Source organism: Talpa occidentalis, unplaced genomic scaffold (genome assembly GCF_014898055.3).
Source record: "Talpa occidentalis isolate TD23 unplaced genomic scaffold, MPIMG_talOcc4v2.1 talOcc4.8, whole genome shotgun sequence".
Lineage (NCBI taxonomy): Eukaryota > Metazoa > Chordata > Mammalia > Eulipotyphla > Talpidae > Talpa > Talpa occidentalis.
In genome coordinates this window covers 50,491,034-50,503,777 of record NW_023605194.1, presented here as the reverse complement: position 1 = coordinate 50,503,777, position 12,744 = coordinate 50,491,034, and the positions used below count along the sequence as shown (strand labels likewise).

Here is a 12,744-nt window from a genome sequence, read left to right as displayed (position 1 = left end):
GTTAATATTTTGTGATTTTCAAGCCTATGTATGTATATTACACGCAATAATTCTGGACACAAATCATTTGTCATGTATACATTGCTATTATTTTCTCTTCATATATGGATTGCATTTATATTTTCTTAAAGATATCTTTCAAAATTCAGGTTTAAATTTTTGATAAAGCCTAATTTATGCTTCATTATTTCAAATTGCTTGTGCTTTTTGTTTTTTGTTTCTTTTTTTTAACTTTTTTTAAGATTTATTTATTTATGCAAGAACTGGGGTACAGGCCAGAGGTGTGGGAGGGTGAGAGGATTCACCAGAGACAGAACAGGGAACAGAACAGGTAGACTGATGAAATACACTGCTGAGGGGAGCAGTGGGTGAGTCAGGAGAGGTCTGCTGCACCATGTAAGTTTCTTCTTGGCCGGCTGGGATCAAACCCGCGCTGCAGAGGCTGCAGACAGCATCACAGTGCAGTGCTCAACCACTTGCGCCACCAGGGAGGCCCATGCTTTTTGCTTTTTAGGAGATCTTTGCCTATCTCAAGATTGTGAATATTTTATTGTATATTTTCTTCTACAAATTGTATATATCTAGCTTTTATACATAGATTTATAATCCATTATGAGTTATTTATTTATTTTCTGGTATGGCAAAAGGCAAAAGTCAAATTATATTTCTTATTTGGAAATATAGTTGTTATAACACCATCTGTGGGTGGAAAAACCCCAGAGTTCCTTACTTGGGAAATGCCCTTTTCTAAATAAATTACTTTTCCATATTTTTTGACAAGCAACTAATCCTAAATAAGTTCTGCTTTTGAGCTACAGATTCTTCTTCATTGATCTGCATGTCAGAAGCTTTATAGCCAGTCTTGAAATCAGGTAGTTTAAGTTTTCCAACTAAGCTCTTTTTTGAAATGAACTAGCTATTCTCAGTCCACTGCATGTCCATATATATTATTCAACCAGTATGTCAGTTTTGTGTTGAATTTATAGACCAATTTGGGGAAAAACACCAGTATTGAGCATTTCAGTACATGAGATGAATTTAGACATAAATTTTTAATATTTTAAAAACTCAATATTGTAAAGAGATACAATTCTTCCCAAATAAATCTATAAATTCAATGCTATTCTAACCAAAAATCTAGCTGATTATTTATTTATTTATTCATTTATTTATTTTTTTTTTTGCAGAATTTGACAAGCTGATTCTAAAATTCATAGGGCAAATATCCAAGGCCACTGAAGGGGAAGAGCAAAGGTGGAAAATTCATTCTGCCTGAGACAAAGTCCATCATAAAACAATAGTAATAAGCACTCATGGAATTAAAGTTACATAAACAAAGCATTGAACTAGATGAGAGAGCATATGCACAAATGGTTACCTGATTCATGACAAAGGGGAAGTTTTGATTTCTAGAATGGATTGCATTCTAATTGTGAAAAGTAAAGCAATAAAGCTTTTAGAGGGGAACATAGGAAGACATATTCATGACCATCAAGTTAAGTAGAGATCCCTTAAACAAGACGTAAGAGGCCCTAACCATCATAAGGAAAGAAATCCTATACTCATATTTGACAAAGGACTCATATCTAGAATACATGCAAAATTAACTAATTGATAGGAATAAGATAGAAAATCAAAGAGAAAACTGAACAAAAGTCTTGGGCACCTCAAAGCAGGATAACCAAAATATCCCAAAAGCATATAAAAAGGTGCTTCAACTCATTTTATTAGCCAATCGGGGATTTGTAAAATAAAGCACAGCGAGATTATCACTACTCACCTAACAAAATAACTTAATTAAATTCAGCACATTCCAAGGATGTTGGAATTCTTATGCATTGCTGATAGTTTCATAAATTGGTGTAACATTTTTTTAAAATAATATTAGGCAGTATGTATCAAAACTTAGAAGAGTAAATGCAGTAGGATTACACTTATGTGAAGCAGGTAGAGGCCGACCTAATCTATGATGGTTATTCTAGGGCAGTAGGGACCAAGTACTTCACAGGAATAGGAAGAAGTGTCCTAAGAAGCAGGGGATTGCTCTGATTCTTGGTCTGGATGCTGATCACATGAGTGTATCTAATGGCGAAAATTCATTACAATTTACACTTATGAAAAATTGTATGTCTATTCCCCACCACTAAAATGTTTCAAATAATGTAATAACTCATTTCTAGAGAGGGATTAGACTAGATAGTGGAGATGAAAAACACTACTTATTTTTACCTTGTAATAATAAAATTCCAGAGAAGCTATCTTCAGTTTTTCCAGCTTAACATTATTTTTCTTGTAAAGAGGCAACATTAGTTTATAACACTGTGTACATTACAGAAGTACATTTTCTCACTTCAGCAACTTCATTTATCTCACCACACCCACCAGCTGCCACCAGATATCTAGTCCCATTCACCACCGACTGATCAGTCCCTCTACTCCTCTGCCACCTTCTCCTCTGGTAACCACCATTTTGCTATCAGTCTAAGGGGTTGTTTTTGCTTTGTTAATTGGTATGCTTTTTTCTCCTTTATATTCTACAAATGGCATTTGTTTTTCTCCTCTTAGCTTATTTCACTTAGCATTATCCCCTCAAGGTCCGTCCATGTTGTCAAAAAGGGTAAGATTTCATATTATTTTTATGGCTAAGTGGCATTCCATTGTGTTATATACACCACATCTTCTTTATCATTCATCCATTTTTAGGCGTATGGTTTCATATCTTAATATCTTGAACAGTGCTGTAATGAACATAGTGGTGCAAATATCTATTCAAATTAGTGTTTTTATTTTCTTTGGGTAAATACCCAGAAGTGAGATCACTGGCCCATAGTCTACTTATAATTTTTGAGGAACTTCCATACTGTTTTCCATAGTGCCTGTACCAATTTACTTTCCCACCAACAGTATACTAGAGTCCCTTTTTCTCCATGTCCTTGTCAATATTATCTTGGCATTTTGATAAGTCATTCTAAGTGGTGTAAGGTGTGGTCTCAGTGTGACTTAGATTTGTATTTCTCTAACGATAAGCAATAGAGACATTTTTTCATGTGCTTGTTGACCATTTGTGGATCTTCTTTCATGAAATTCCTATTTATATTTTCCATTTTTTAAGCAGATCGTATTTTGTTGTTGTTGTTGAGTTTCATGAGTTATGTATTTTGGATATGAACCTCTTGCCTGATATGGTTTGCAAATATATTCTCCCATTCAGTAGGAAGTTTTTTTTTTTTTTTTCATTTTAATGATGGTTTCTTTTACCGTGCAGAAGCTTTTTCGTTTTATATGTTTATATTCATAGAAACTATCTCTTTAACTTACCTTATGATCTTAGTCATGGTACAATATGTCTCCTAACTGAGGGTAACCTAGGTTATACACTAGGATTATATAGCCTAGAAAACATCTCCTGCATTGCTCTGGGGGACTAGGAAGGGGATGGAAGGCGAGTCCGTCTTTCTTTCCAGTCAGAAGAATTATTTCTATGGTCTTATTTCAAGTTCAGTTCTCCCCTCCCTATAGCTATAAATGCTCTCTTTTTCCTCTTTGCTTCTAAAAACAAATGTAATTTTCACCTAAAATAGTAAAATGAAATTGCCTATGTATTCTAGCTCCTAGAAAACATCCTATTTTGACAGAACTTCAGTTCTGTAATTCTTCACATAATTATATAATCAAGCTCATTATCTCACATTTCTATTTTAGCTGTATCTTTCTCTGTATATTTTATTCCATAGCAACATGCTTTCCAGTTCTCCCACAACCATTTCATTTAGGGGTTATATCTCAAAGTTTCTCTTCACATTATAAACTACCAAGAAAGGAACCGGCTTGATGCTTTGTGAATAGAAGGCACTGAGAACGAGCAGAACAGTGATTCATTACACATTCAATAGTCTCAGGGGGCCCTTAGGGTGTCATGAAATGATCTAGGCACTAGAGATACAAAGGAATAATGTTCAAGTGTGTAGGTCCTGAATTTCGATAGCCTGAGATCAAATCCTAGCTATATTATTTACTATTGATGTAAACATGATCTATTTACCTTAACTCTCCATAATTTAGTTTACTTAATTATGAAATTGGGATATAAGCAATGCCTTTTTACAGGTCTTGTTAGGAAGTTTAAATGACAGATGATGTGATATGGTTCCATATCTTAATATCATGAACAGTGCTGTAATGAACATAGTGGTGCAAATATCTATTCAAATTAGTGTTTTCATTTTCTTTGGGTAAATACCCAGAAGTGAGATCACTGGCCTATATGATAGTTCTGCTTGTAATTTTTGAGGAACTTCCATACTGTTTTCCATAGTGCCTGTACCAATTTACTTTCCCATCAACAGTATACTAGAGTTCCTTTTTCTCCATGTCCTTGTCAATATTTATTATCTTGGCATTTTGATAATAGTCATTCTAAGTAGTATAAGGTGAGGTCTCCTTGTGGCTTAGATTTGTATTTCTCTAATGATAAGCAATAGAGAACATTTTCACTTAGAACTATCCTTGTCACATGGTAAATACTCAACATGTGTCACTGTTGTTACTAGAAGAGATGACACCTAATGATTTTTGCCAGATTATTCATTAACAAACTTCACCACCACCACACACCCGCATGCCTCTTCTCTTTGCACGCCATCAAAAGAAATGACAAAACCATTAAGTAGCTAGGAGTGTAGCACTGAAATGCTTTTAGTGCACTCCTGTTCCTGCTTATTACAAATGAGGACACTGAAATCCAGAGATGTTGTCCAACTTGAACAGATTCTCATGCAATTGATTAAGAGGTAAAACAATTACTAGCTGGGCCTCCCTGGTGGCTCAAGGGGTTAAAATGCAACCTATGATGCTGTCAGCAGCCACTGCAGCACGAGTTCAATCCCTGGCCAGGGAGAAACCCACATGGCGCAGCAGACCTCTCCTGACTCGCCCGCTGCTCCCCTCAGCAGTGTATTTTGGGCAATCTGCCTACTCTGTTCCCCGCTCTGCCTCTGGTGAGTCCTCTCACCCCCCACACCTCTGAGCCTGTACCCTGGTTCTTGTAATGCATAAATAAATCTTAAAAAAAAAATTACTAGCTGCTGGGACTCCACCTTCCTAGCCCAGGCAATGGGCTGCAGAAGCCTGAAGGATTAGCTCATGCTCTCATATGGCTCATGTCTGAACCCATAAAAAGGAGCAAGTAAATCACATTCCTTCTAGTTAGGGGTGGAGGCACCTTGCTGTAAGTTGTCTATTTTTAGCCTTTGCAGAGAGCTTACTCTCTACAAACTCACTTGGGTTAACAGCCTGCTGTGGGATTTAATGCACTCTCCATGGTGTTGCTTGGTGGTTGCCATGCCAACAAAATTTAACGAAAATAGTTTTTTAGTAGATTATTCTGGTGGAGGTTTTAATGCCAGATTACAACTCCAAATATGAAGCTTAAATGATGTAAGTGATTGTACTACTATGTACTCAGTACACAGTAGGCATACCATATTTGTTGAAAAACAGAATGAATACATAAATTGTATTAGGTAGAGAAAACTGTAGCAGCAGAGAACCAATCTGTTACTTAAAATCAATACTTAAAGTCAGTCTGGAGCAAGTTTACTCAAATCCTTCCTAGTTTTCATATTTATCTGATACTCTTTGTGAAATGATTTGTCTGATTCCAAAAGCTACTTACTTTACTCAGGCTCTTACTAGTTCTGCTGCCCAGGGGCTCCTAATGTATAGAAATGCTTACAGACATGGAAAGGTAACTATAATCTACTCTGGGGCTCCCCTTGAAGACTTTTTACCTGGGGAGCTTATTCATACCATAGTCTGTTCAGTAATTCTAGGGTTGTTTTTTGTCAAATGCAAACACTATATTTAATAAAATGCATTATTTATTTAAACCATCCTTTTGGTTCAAGAAACCTATGGTTGAAAGGCAGTCCTCTGGCCACAATGAGTGGATGTTATCAGATAAGCAGAGGGCTAAGGGAGCTCATACATTTCCATTCAACTCCTGGATCATTCAGCAAGGATTTACAGACAACCGCACTTCCTCTCATACATAGGAACTACCAGTGCCTACAATGGAGTGTTTCTTAAGTTTCAGTGGGCATGACAGTCACCTGGGAACATAGAGGAATGCAGATTCTCCAGATCCACATTCATAAGTTCCAATCCACTAAGTCAAAATCCCAGGTATCTGCTTCCCAGGTTTCAGGATCCTACTTTGAGAAACTCTGGATATATGTGTAATCACATCACAGAAAGGGACATATAAATATTCTTTTTTAAAAAAGATTTATTTATTTATGTACAAGAACTGGGTACAGGCCAGAGGTGCGAAGGGTGAGAGGACCCATCAGAGACAGAGTGGGGAGCAGAATAAGCAGGTCTACTGAAATACACTGCTGAGGGGAGCAGCCGGTGAGTCAGGAGAGATATGCTGCGCCATGTAGGTCACCTCCCTGGCCAGGGATCGAACTCATGCTGCAGAGGCTTCTTATAGCTTCAGAGTGCTGCGTCTTAACCCCTAGCGCCACCAGGTAGGCCCAAGATGTAAATATTCTAAGGTGTGGTCATTTGTATTCAATAAATATCCCACTAAATTTATTTTACTATAAATTTAGTTTGTTTTTTGTGTTTATAGTGAAAGAAACTCCTGGAAGACATGACAACTCCTCATCATGTAATAAAGAATATAAATGCTACCAAATTGTAATGCTGATACTATTATTTACTAGTTCTATGACTTTAGATGTCCTATAATTGCTCAGAACCTTATATTCTTCATCAAAAATTGGAAAGATAATTAGCACAGCGGTAGAAAGTCTATAAAGTTCAGGAACTTGGCTCTAATGCTTTCTAGGTGTGTGATATCAGGAAAGTTGCTTAACTTCTTTGAGACGTCAGCTTCCTCCCTTCCTTCCATGGAGAAAGAAGTTTCATTTGTTCAACATTCATTCCTTCAACATATTTTTCTTGAGAATTTTCTATGTGATCAACACTATACCAGGACTGGAAATATATTTGGAGAGTAAGATAGGGTCCCTGATTCATGTAGCTTACATATCAAATAGGTAACTACACAACTGACCACTTCTATTGCAGTAAATTCTGTTGTGATGAATTTTACTAGTGGGAGCTAACCTATGAGCTAACCTGTAAGTGTCAGGACAATTTCCTGGGGGAGGACTTATTTAAGTTGAGCCCTGAAGGATGAGCAGGTATTACCCAGTAAAGAAGGACTTGCAACCGAGATGAGAAAGCATCCATTGTAAAAAAATGAAGAATGATGTAAAAAATATATAAAATAAAAAACATAACAAAAAAGGACTTGTGATAGGCAGAAGGTGAACACTTTTGAAGAAGCAAAGTGATGTAAATGTGGCTGAAACTGGATATACAGGGCCTCCCCGGTGGCGCAGCGGTTGAGCGCTGGGTTGCGAAGCTGCCCGCGGCCTCTGCAGCGCCGGTTCGATCCCCGGCTGCTCCCCGGCCACCAGAGGAGGGTCCCACATAGCGCGCAGTCCTCTCCTGCCGCCCGCTGCTCCCCTTAGCAGTGTACTTCGGTCCTTCTGTCTGCTCTGCTCCCCGCTCTGGCTCTGGTGAATTCTCTCACCCTCCCGCACTTCTGACTGTACCCAGTACATGTATAAACAAAACAAACAAACAAATAAATAAATAAACATGCCTCTATTAAAAAAAAAAAGTTTAATTAAAAAAAAAACCAAAAACTGGATATACAAAGTCCTCATCTTACAGATGCTAATAGAATTAAATATGATTATAAAGCATTTAGCACAGTGCCCAGCACAGAGAAACATACAGATCATGGAGATAACACATCTTATGGTTTGTTGTAGACAATATATGAGGAAATACTGTGTAAGCCAATGGCTGGTTCTCAAACCTCAACACTCATCTTAATCACATGGAGATTTGTTAAATCACAAGTTACTGGGTCCTACCAGAGTTTGATCCTGTGGGTTTGGTGTGAGGGAAATAAGTTTGCTTTTCTAGCAAGTTGCCAGGTGATGCTCTAACTGCTGGTCTGGTGAGAGTGTGCAGGCTTCAAGAACAATTGGTGTAAAAAGGATGGTCCCAAATGCCTGCTAATCAGAGATGAATCTCTCACAATGCTCAGCTCTAGACCCTGCACAGAACAACCTCTCCATAATTACTTGATAATATTCTTGGCACTTTTACAGTGAGAAATTCCTTTTCCTTAAATTTTCACAGGAGAGGAAATCAAGGACTTGAAAAGGTGAAGAAGGTGCCCAAAATTGAACAAGGATGTAAAATAATGGTAGTTAAAAAAAATTTAAAAAAGAAAGGGGAAGAGTTTGAACATGGAACTTTACCTCTGGAGCTCACATTCTTGGTGCATCCTTCCCCAAGGCAGGTGCATGGCCGCCCTTGTGGGAGTCTTACCCTGTGTGCCTTCGACATAGATTAGATGACCAACATGAACTCGCCCTCCATTACATGTAACTTTCACACTTAAAACTTTTTTACTAAATGGATTGGTTGTTGGAATATTTGCAAGAATGTCATGAGATAAGCTTCAAAGATATAACCTTACAAAGTAACTATACCCCAGCACAATTTTATATAGGTCCCTCTCTTGTGGTAATACATTAACAATAATTGAAATATTAAAAAAATAGCATCTGATTATATCCGTGTATGTCTGGGTCAGAAAATGATCATCAATTCATTTTTAAAATAAATTTTATTTTTATATTCCCCATACAATTGCAATCCCCTTATTTTGACCCCAATCCCTCCCCTCCCCGCTCCCCATCCCCCATATAGTGTCTCTGGTTCATAGTTTTTTGCTGATTTTGATTTTCACTTTCTTATAGTTATTCATTTTCCTGGTCCCTTATTTAAGTTTTCTAGATTCCTGCTATGAGTGAGACCATCCAGTATTTTTCTTTTTCTTTCTGGCTTATTTCGCTGAGCATGATCCCTTCCAGCACCATCCATGTTGCTGCAAATTGCATGTGTTTATCTTTTTTGAATGCTGAGTAATATTCCATGGTGTATATGTACCACATCTTTTTGATCCAGTCATCTATTTTTGGGCATTTGGGCTGTTTCCAAAGCTTAGCTATTGTAAACAGTGCTGCTATAAACATAGGGGTGCAGGTGCTCTTTGGAATTGATGTTTCTGTGTCCTTTGGGTAAATACCTAGGGGTGGAATTGCTGGATCATATGGAAGCTCTATGTTTAGTAGGTCCAGAAATCTCCACACAGCTCTCCATAGTGGTTGGACCAGTTTGCACTCCCACCAACAGTGCAGGAGAGTTCCTTTTTCTCCACATCCTCGCCGACATTTGTTGTTGCTAGTTTTTTTAATATGTGCCATTCTCACTGGTGTAAGATGGTATCTCATGGTAGTTTTGATTTGCATTTCCCTGATTAAAAGTGATGTTGAATATTTTTTCATATGCCTGTTGGACATTTGCATTTCCTCTTCAGAGAAGTTTCTTTTTAGCTCTTCTGCCCATTTTTTGACAGGATTATTTTCTTTGTTGTTGAGTCTCATCAGCTCTTTGCAGATTTTTGTGATCAGTCCTTTATCATTAGTGTTGTGTGCAAAAATGTTCTCCCAGTCGGTGGGGTTTCTCTTTGTTTTGGTTATTGTCTCTTTTGCTGTGCAGAAGCTCTTTAATTTGATGTAGTCCCAGCTGTTTATCTTTGCCTTCACTATCACTGCTTTGGGTGATGTGTCTGTAAAGATGTCTTTGATGTGCATATCACATAGTGTTTCGCCTATATTTCCTTCTATGTGTTTTGTCTACGGTCATACCACCCTTGAACGCCCGATCTCATCTGATCTCAGAAGCTAAGCAGGGTTGGGCCTGGTTAGTACTTGGATAGGAGATCATCACTTCATTTGATCCTACCACCATGTATCAGGTAGATCCTAGTCAATTCCATTTCATAGATGAAGAATCCAAGGCACAGAAAAGTCTCCTACCTTGGTGCAAGTCAGAGAGCCAGGATTTGAATATTAGAGCAAAGACTTCAGTCAACTCTAACTCCAGAGTTTGGGCTCTTAATTACATCGATGTGATGATTTATTTGTCCAAAAGGAAAAAAAAAAAAAACTGAGATAATTATTGAGATATTTACAGTTAAAATAAAATAAATATTGGGGCCACCCTGGTGGTGCAAGGGGTTAAGACACAACCTATGAAGCTATCCACAGCCACCAAAGCACAAATTCGATCCCCGGTCAGGGAGCAACCCACATGACACAGCAGACCTCTCCTGACTCACCCGCTGCTCCCCTCAGCAGTGTTTTCAGTCAATCTGCCTGTTCTTTTCTCCACTCTGTCTCTGGTGAATTCTCTCACCCCCACACCTCTGGCCTGTACCCCAGTTCTTGTATACATAAATAAATAAATCTTTAAAAAAATAAAATCAAATCAATATTGAAATGAGTAATAATGAATTCTGAGAACAGAGCCATCCCAAGGAGTAAAGGAGATGCATTTAAACAACTGCCTACAGATGAACGAAATCACTCCCTTTGACAGGAAAAACCAACAGTAACTTTCATCCTGATTTCATATTTCAAGAATTAGGGACTTCCCTGGTGGTGCAGGGGTTAAGTCCCAGTGCTATCAAGCTCCCACCAGCCACTGCTGCATGAGTTTGATTACCGGTTTGCTAACCCACATGGCACAGCAGACCTCTCCTGTCTCTCCTGCTGGCCTGCTGCTCCCCTCAGCTGTGTATTTCAATGGATCTGCCTGTTCTGTTCCCCACTCTGTCTCTGGTGAATCCTCTCACCCCCCCACCTCTGGCCTGTACCCCAGTTATTGTATGCATAAATAAATAAATCTTTAAAAAAAGAAAAGGAAAGAACCTTTAGGATGAATAACCTTTGCTTTTGCTGGGATGCACTGGTGTGTGTGAAGCATGGGTGTGTGACCCTCAGAGATGGGGATGCAGTAGAGTTCTTGTTGCTTTAACTAGTTATTCACAGGCCATATACTTTACTAGATTTAGTTCTATGAGTTAATTTAGCACCAGGACACTAGGCTAAATTAACTGAAATAGTAGACTGTCTAGTTTACTTATTGGGGGACTTCTTGGTTCCGTTGCTTAGGAGCTAATGGTCCAGATGTAAATACCCCGGATCTTCCTGCCAGCAGATTTTCAAAGAAGATGCCCATCCCTGCTTCACCTTCATTCACAATCTCCTGCTCCCCAATAACAGTAAAGTGCAAAAAAGCTTGCCAGGGCCTGCAGAATGCACAGCGCCTCCAAGGGTGATAAGCTTCTCTTCTTCCCCCCTGGGGAGCGATCCTAGCATCTCTCCCTGTGATGTCAGAGGAATCCTGAGCCCGTTCTGGCTCCATGGCTGGGAAGGGCAGATGGTGTGCCCGGCCTCTGGGCACAGCCTGGGGGTGTCACCCGTCAGAGTGGTAGCCCTCGGGGCCGCGGCCCTCCAAGACCCCACCAGGCGTGCACTCTCCGGGAGCGCGGGGGTCCCCCCTCCACAGCCACGAGCGCCGCCCCCGCTGGCCCGCGCCACGCTCCGCCCTGGACGCCGCTCGTCCCGGCGCTGGGGTGCGCGGGAGGTGGGAGCGGGCCCGGCTCAGCCTGATTTACGGCTCTGCTGAAAACCGCTTCGCTCCCGCAGCAGCAGCACCGGCCGCGGCGGCAGCAGCAGCAGCTGCAGCTGCAGCAACAAGTCGGGTAAGTGGCAGCCGCTGGGTTTCTGTGCCTACGGCCGGCCGGGGGTGCGCAGCGGCGGTGGCCAGGGCTGGGCAGAGGATCCGGGCCCCCAGCACCACGGGGAGTTGGCTTCTCGGCCCCCACCTGCAGGAACTCGTGTGCGCACACATCCACTCTGGCACCCTGGAGCTGTCATGCCGCTGAGCGGGGGCGGGGCGAACCAAGACCCCCGCGGCAGGATCCTTGCCGGCCTGCGGGGCTCAGGTAGAGCGCATTAAGGGGTTTCCTGTTAACAGTGTGAGCTGGGGCTTCCTGCGGACCCCTGAAAGCTTGCGTAGTCCCGGAGTGCGTGATTATCCATTTTCCAATCCAAGGGCGCCAGCCCTTTCCTACTGCTTCCTAAAACCCCGACTTCCCCTTCCTTTCCCTCTCACCTGCATTTGGGGTTCAGGGTTTGCATCCCATCCCTAGAGAACCCCTGGTTAAACAAGCCCAGTGTAGTGCAGGAAGAGGCTCCCCTCTCTGGGGGCCAGAGGCTCTCCTTAACTGTGGGGACCATTTGCACCTCTGCTTTTGAAAAGGTTGAGGACCCAAAAACACTTCTTAGCCTGAATCCTTAGCTGAGCCAAGGTCGGGGTGGGGATAGGCAATGTTATTATATTTAAGTAGAAAGCATCCTGCAGGAAATATGCACTGCTTGCAGAATTGGGTTGCTGGTCGTCATCTGTTGCTAAGGCCAAGATAATAAATTCCTACAAGGAAACAAGAACTTCCTGTTATGAAAAGAGTTATGCTGTTTTATACTTGGTTTGAACATTGGCCATCTCTAGAAGTTGCCATATTAAATGAGAATCAGAGACAAGATAAATCCATCCAGAAGCCTCTATTTTAATCAAGTTTTGGCAATGAGCAAGGCCCCACTTAAATCAAATCATACTTGCTACATTGGGATACTGAATTTAAATAAATCGTGCGCATAGGGGACCATTATTGTTATGCTAACACTTTGATTTATGTCATCACAACAGTAATTAAAGGACAAAATTAAAGGCAAAATCTCA

At 40.4% G+C, this 12,744-nt stretch overlaps 1 protein-coding gene across 3 annotated transcripts in view; it reads left to right on the top strand.

Annotated features, from left to right (window-relative positions):
* Positions 1 to 11,428: 11,428 nt before the first annotated feature.
* ZNF365 (zinc finger protein 365) overlaps positions 11,429 to 12,744 on the top strand; it is a 28,506-nt gene continuing 27,190 nt past the window's right edge. The window contains exon 1 of one of the 3 annotated variants that reach the window (XM_037496414.2): positions 11,429 to 11,704. The gene's annotated coding sequence lies outside the window, so the exon portion shown is untranslated. Of the gene's footprint in view, positions 11,705 to 11,848; positions 11,948 to 12,744 lie in introns of those variants that run through there. The other 2 variants (XM_054690245.1, XM_037496415.2) reach the window with 2 other exon arrangements.